Consider the following 6,342-nt stretch of genomic DNA (forward strand, 5'->3'; position numbering starts at 1 on the left):
CCGGACAATGGGAGGGGCTTGGCGCTTCTCCCGCCAATTAGAGTCGAACGTTCTAAGACGTATGGACATTAGAATACCACGTCATCATTGACGTACATTGTACGATTTTCCAAGCTCAAGCGCACATTCCATATTTGGTGATTTGATTTTCTAGTAATACTCCTGGTATAAGAAATACAATATTTACTAAAAGAGACGTCAATGACTGAACAGACAGAATTACAGCTTAAAGAAAGGCTGTCGTTCTGTTAAAATATGTACATTTACAAAGTGTGTGTACTGTATATGTATTGATATTGTAGTGGGATAAGTTATATGAGGGACAGATTGCTGTACGATACAAATAACGCGTAATCATTGTATCATTACATAACTTATACTGATCACATGAGTGATCACAGGCTCAATAACTGCGCTACACTTTTGTGTAAATAGTGGATTTAACCATTAACCTATATTGATTAGATGATTACAGCAGCATGCTTGGCTGCTATTTTTGGACAAAATTATACTTCAAAAGGAGGGTTTCACAGATCTCCAGTTACAGCATGTTTCAACAAGAAAAGGTCTACTAAACCTTTGAACTGTAATACAAGATTAGATTATGTGAATAGTAAATAAACAATATAAATAAGGGGGGAATTCATTAACAGAACAGTCTTGTAGAAGATCAAAAGTCATATGTGACTAAAAAAAGTAGTGTACATCATGGATAGAAGTCCCTTAAAAGGTTTTTCTGATTATTAGGGGCCTAAGACTGAGGTCAAAGTTGCACAATACTTGTAGTGAGAAAGTTGTTTCCCGTAATTTATAAGGAATAAATTTGGGTGTTAAAAACATGTACTCATGTTTTTAGACTTAATAATCTTTCTACATGTTCCTTGCCTCGTTTTGCTCTAATACTGATGTGGTGGATCTGTAAACACAGGGTTAATGGGGACTATTTGATAAAATATGAAACAAGTAGAATGCTCAATCAGGGTGATTCAGAACTGGTTATCACATTCATTTCATTTGGAGCAGGCTGATCAGCAAAAATGAAATACCCTGTTAAAAGAATGTCAATGTAGTATGGATAAAAAAAAATAAATATTTATCAAAATATTTCATGTGGAAATATAACAATAAAATCTGTGTTGATTGATTTTATGTAAAAGGCATTTATTCAATTAAAATATTCAATTTTTTTTTCTCGTAACAAATCTGATGAGGCAGTGTTATTTTAGTATTATTTATATAAGGCAGCATTTTTTTATATTTTAAATGTATTATTTATATTTTCATATAAAATATTTGTAAACACAGGTTATTGTGGGCCATTTGATAATATGTATACAAAAAAAAATAAAACGTTCAATCAGGATGATCCAGAATTGGTCTTTACCTCATTTCAAGTAGCCTGATCAGCAAAAATGAGAAATCCTGTGAAAAGACTGTCCGTCCAGAATGGATCAAAAAACAGTCCATTTTGTTCTGAATAAAAGATCTGAAGCCAGACCTGGTCTCCTTTTTGCAGTCTAAGTATTGTTGATCCTGAGGCCACGTCATAGTTTCCTGTGTTGGCATCAAATGTTTTGATCTTGTACTGGCCATTCTGGACAAGCCCGATTGCCAGGTGTTTGTTAGCCAACGTGATGTCATATGTGAAGTAATACACACCAGGAATCACACAGTTAAACTTGCCACTGGTGACATTGTAATGGTTAACCCTCGTTTCATTAAAATACGGTTTTAAAACGAATGGGCGTGTGTTCCTTGGGATAGCTCTTGGTTACCGCTACTGAGAAAGCAGATCGTGCCTCTGCTCCACAGGCACAGCCTCCTGCAGCACCCGTTTCCCCCACATCTCCCATCTCTCCTTTTATCCCAGGGACTCCAGACACACCAGGTGCCCCTCGCACCCCTTTAAGGCCTCGTGGTCCTGCCTTCCCAACAAGTCCTGGGCGTCCTTGTGGTCCATATTTTCCAGGGTTCCCAGGACGACCCTGTTCACCTGACATTTGAGAATAAAATTCACAAATGTCTTTAGTGCCTTTAAATTTGTATTTATTTAGCAGACAGATTTTATCATGTTTTATGAAACAACTTCCCCATTTTATTTTCATTGTTTGTCCAAATGTGATTTCATATAAAAAATATTTAACCTATAATTTTAAAAACTTTTAATGTTATTTTTCATTAATGACATTATAACCGCAACAGACATGTTCATATGTATTACCTTTCTCTCCCTTCTCTCCACTGTCACCATCCTTCCCATCCTGGCCATCAACACCTGGCATCCCCATCTTGCCTATGTTACCACTGGGACCTGCTGCACCTGGACTCCCTTGAGGACCCTTAGGGCCTGGCAAACTGCAGCTAAGCTGTGATGAATAGATAGTGAAGTTGCGGCCCTTCTTGGACAAGTCTGCAGTCAGCACAGAGAACAGAGACAGCAGGCAAACAGCCAGTAACTGATGCATGATGCAGCTGTGCCTGCAAACAGAGCAGATGGGGCCAGATTTTTTGTTGTAGGGAATTTCCATGGATTTCCTGTATATACATATACAGAGTCATTCACAGAGATAAGCACCATGAATCACATTATATTACATGCAGGTTGTGAATAATGCAGGTTATAACTTGACTTAGGCCTATTGGTGAAGTTTTATTTAGGTAAATGTAAGTAACAGACCACAGAATGCAATTATACAACACATTTAAAGCATGCATTAGAAAGAAATCCTCACCAGGGGAATGAGATTGGCGTTGCAATGCAAAGTAGAGGTCCAGCAGCTCTTTTGGTAAAGTCAAAAATGGAGAATATAAACAAGATTGTGAATCGATTTGTATCTTACATGTCCTCCAAACAACTTTGCAAGCATCCACCCAGTTTTAGCACGGACTTGCTCTGCCAGATAGCTCATCCATGATGTAATTGAACAAACTGGGGGAGGGGATTCATTTGAAAATTCGTCAGACTGTTATACTGTAGTTCTGCAGCCCACAAATCAATTAAAAAACAGCTTTATATTACACAAAACTACAGCCATATGAAATGTGCTCGTTTACATCACTCTCAACACTTCTGTGTATTTGCAATGATTTGGATTACATGTCACTTAGAAAAACCCATAACAAGACCAAACATAGTCATGTTCAGGTTTAAATATGTTTAATGTTAACCACTAGTCAGATTATTTTCTTACGAGTTTTTTTTTATACCTTTTTTTTTTTTAATACCTTGAAGATATATGACAATGGAACATATCTGTTAAATCAAAACAGATGATTCACCAAACATAACCCATTTGTAATTTATTGGGCACTTTATTATTAAGAGACAAAAAAAAAAAAAAAAAAAAAAAATCCATTATGAAAACGGAGAAAATACAGCTGATTTATTTTTTCTGCTATAATCTACACAGATTTATACAAAGTGAAAAGATGTCAAAACTGATGGTTCTAACAGACTGTCATGCATTAATAATATGGGGCGTTTCTCATTATTAGCTTAACATTGGTCTTTTCATAACACAGATTTACAATAACTGAGACTGACATTTATTTGGTTGGTGACAAAAGACATTTATTTTTTCATTCACTGCCCCAGGAAAGGGGCCATGGGGTCATCGGGTCGGCAACGTTTCATGCGGAAGGCTTCCATCTCCTCTTCTGTGGGTTCACGCACTTTCCTTTAGGCTGTTGTACGGCCGCTTCCTCTCATCGAGCTGCATCATTACAGACACCTGCTTCAGCCTCTGCTCCTCCGCACTCAATGCCTGCACAAAAAGACATTCTTTTCTTTTACAATAGGCTTTGTAGAGCACAGATGCATCTGAATATGAAGATTTGAGTTTGTGTGGCAGGAACAGCCCACCCACCTTCTTCAGCTTTTCTGTCTTTTTTGCTTCATCTTCCTCATCACTGCTGTCAGAATCTCTATGTTTCTTGCTCTTTTTCTTCTTTTTCTTGTCTTTCATTTTTTCCTGGTGCATCTGTGAATAAAAAAACATATTAGTTTAATACAGTCATCTACCTGCCATGTTGTTCCACTGGAATTATATCACAAAAGAAAGATGGCTGTAAATGTACCTGTAAAAGAGTCTTTGGTTCTTTACTCGTTTGGGCCTCCTCTTCATCATCTTCAAATGGAATACAAGAATTGCTCTGAAAGAATAAGCAGAAAATTTGATTTTAGAACAGAATCATGTTAGATAAATATAAAAATAGATAAATGATAATAAAAAAAAATTATGCATTTAATAATAATAAAACAAAATAAGAAAATGAATAATATAAAATAAATGCTTTGATACACAATTTAAAAAATCAGATTTTTGCTGCCTGTATTACTAAGTCATGCATCACAATATTTGCCAGTGCAATGGATAAACTTGATTCGCACCACTACTTTCTTGCCAGCTTCTCCTGTACAGTAACTTTGCTTCACCATTGAGTGGCAGCATTTGTAACCCCAATGGCCATCTTTCCAATACGATCCCCAGATACACTGCAAAACCAAAGGAACAAATCCTTAACATTCATAAAACAAATCTATCATTATTATCCAACTCGTCCTGTTATGTAACACTTCCATTAGTGACAGCAAACTTACCGTGTGGTTATTAATGAGCACGTCCTCCTCATATTTGGAACAGGCCACAGCCTTCTCCTGTCCTTTCAACACAGCTCCGTGACGAGAATACTCCACATACTCCTCTGTCTGAGCCAGCAGAAGCTCTCGTGGTGGGGCATCCAAGTGTTCCTGCCCACCATACTGCAGAGAGGTGCGACATGAAGCCATCACTACACGAGCAGAGGATGAAGGAAGTTTCACTGCCGTGTAAAAAAATGGAGGGTTCTCCAACTGCACCTTTTCCAAAATACTCCTCTTTCTGTTTCTCTTTGAATTCATCCTTTTTGACTCTGTAGGACTGATGGAGAAGCTCCAGCTTGGTGGGATCTGCCTGGAGGTGAACTTCAGATCCCTTCTCATAGGCTTCCCAAGCAAAAAGACTGCAGAGGAGACGCACAAAACAATGTTAGACCAACACGAACTGAGAGTCTGGAGCCCACATTTGAAGGGAAACTCCACCCCAAAATGAAATTTTGTCATTAATCACATACCCCCATGTCGTTCCAAACCCGTTAAAAGCTCAGTTCGTCTTTGGAATACAATTTAAAATATTTTGGATGAAAAACCGGGAGGCTTGAGACTGTCCCATACACTGCCAAATAAATAACAGAGTCAAGGTCCATAAAAAGGTATGAAAGTCATCGTCAGAATACTCCATCTGCCATCAAATGTGCCCCCATGTCGTTCCAAACCCGCAAAATCTGGGTTATATGAAGCGATGGGAACACTTTTTTTTGTAAGCGAAAAAAAACAAAATTTGTGAATAGTCTCCTCTGTCTCTCATTATCCCCATATGCTCTTCTGTATCATCTGCTCCACAAGAATGCACTGTTTTCTTTCAAATCAAAGCTAAATACACGTAGAAACAGCGCATCCTTGTGGCACGGATGATACAGAAGGTGATATGGAGATACACAGAGGAGACTGTTTGAAAGAGGAATTGTTGAATAAAGTAGTTATTTTTGTTTTCTTCGCTTACAAAAAAGTGTTCCCGTCGCTTCTACTCTTCTGGATTCTTTCCAGTGTTGGAGTATGGGTTCTCCCTCATAGCTCGAGTCTTGGGATCATAGTAGGCTGAATTTGGATCCAGATTTCTGAGATACTGTAAAATAAATTGGGAGAAAAAACATCATGATACAGCAGACTGTGGTAAAAATATTCATGTGTCATCTTATGCTACTACAAATCCTGATGATAAGACCATATAAATCCTCTTATTAGTCATATTTATGGGACTTTATGTGTGTGTTTTTTTTAGCGGCTGCCAATAAATAAATCAATAAATAAAATGCACATATTTCTATTACTATTGGTTTGCAGAAGTTCAAGTTAGTTTTTCACCTTAGCAATGTCCTCCCGGATTCTCAGGTTTCTAACTGTGATTCGTCTCTTGGAATCAAAGTTTTGTCCAGGCATGTCAAAGTCATCAACATATTTGTCATCAGCCTCATCTTCACTGCTGTGGTCCTGGACAGGGTGAGGAAAAAAGTTTAATTGAGTGAAGTGGCTTTATGATTTGAGTTTTATTTTATAGTCTACAATGTGCATAAAGATTCACCTGAATATGACATTTACCTGTGCTGCATCATCGATAAGATGCTTCCTTGAATTCTATATATAAGACGTATTGTTTAGTTACACAAAGGTAGTAAATAAAAGGTTGTGACAAACATATAAAATTTTTAGAAATCACACAGCTATAAGAGGAATGTAGAAAAATA

General features: G+C 37.4%; 2 pseudogenes; both read right to left on the reverse strand.

Annotated features, from left to right (window-relative positions):
* Window positions 1-1,222: 1,222 nt before the first annotated feature.
* On the reverse strand, window positions 1,223-3,074 carry LOC122134090 (annotated as a pseudogene).
* A 475-nt stretch (window positions 3,075-3,549) lies between these two features.
* Window positions 3,550-6,342, reverse strand: part of LOC122144479 — a 16,771-nt pseudogene continuing 13,978 nt past the window's right edge.

The sequence above is a fragment of the Cyprinus carpio genome, unplaced genomic scaffold (assembly GCF_018340385.1).
Source record: "Cyprinus carpio isolate SPL01 unplaced genomic scaffold, ASM1834038v1 S000006694, whole genome shotgun sequence".
NCBI lineage: Eukaryota > Metazoa > Chordata > Actinopteri > Cypriniformes > Cyprinidae > Cyprinus > Cyprinus carpio.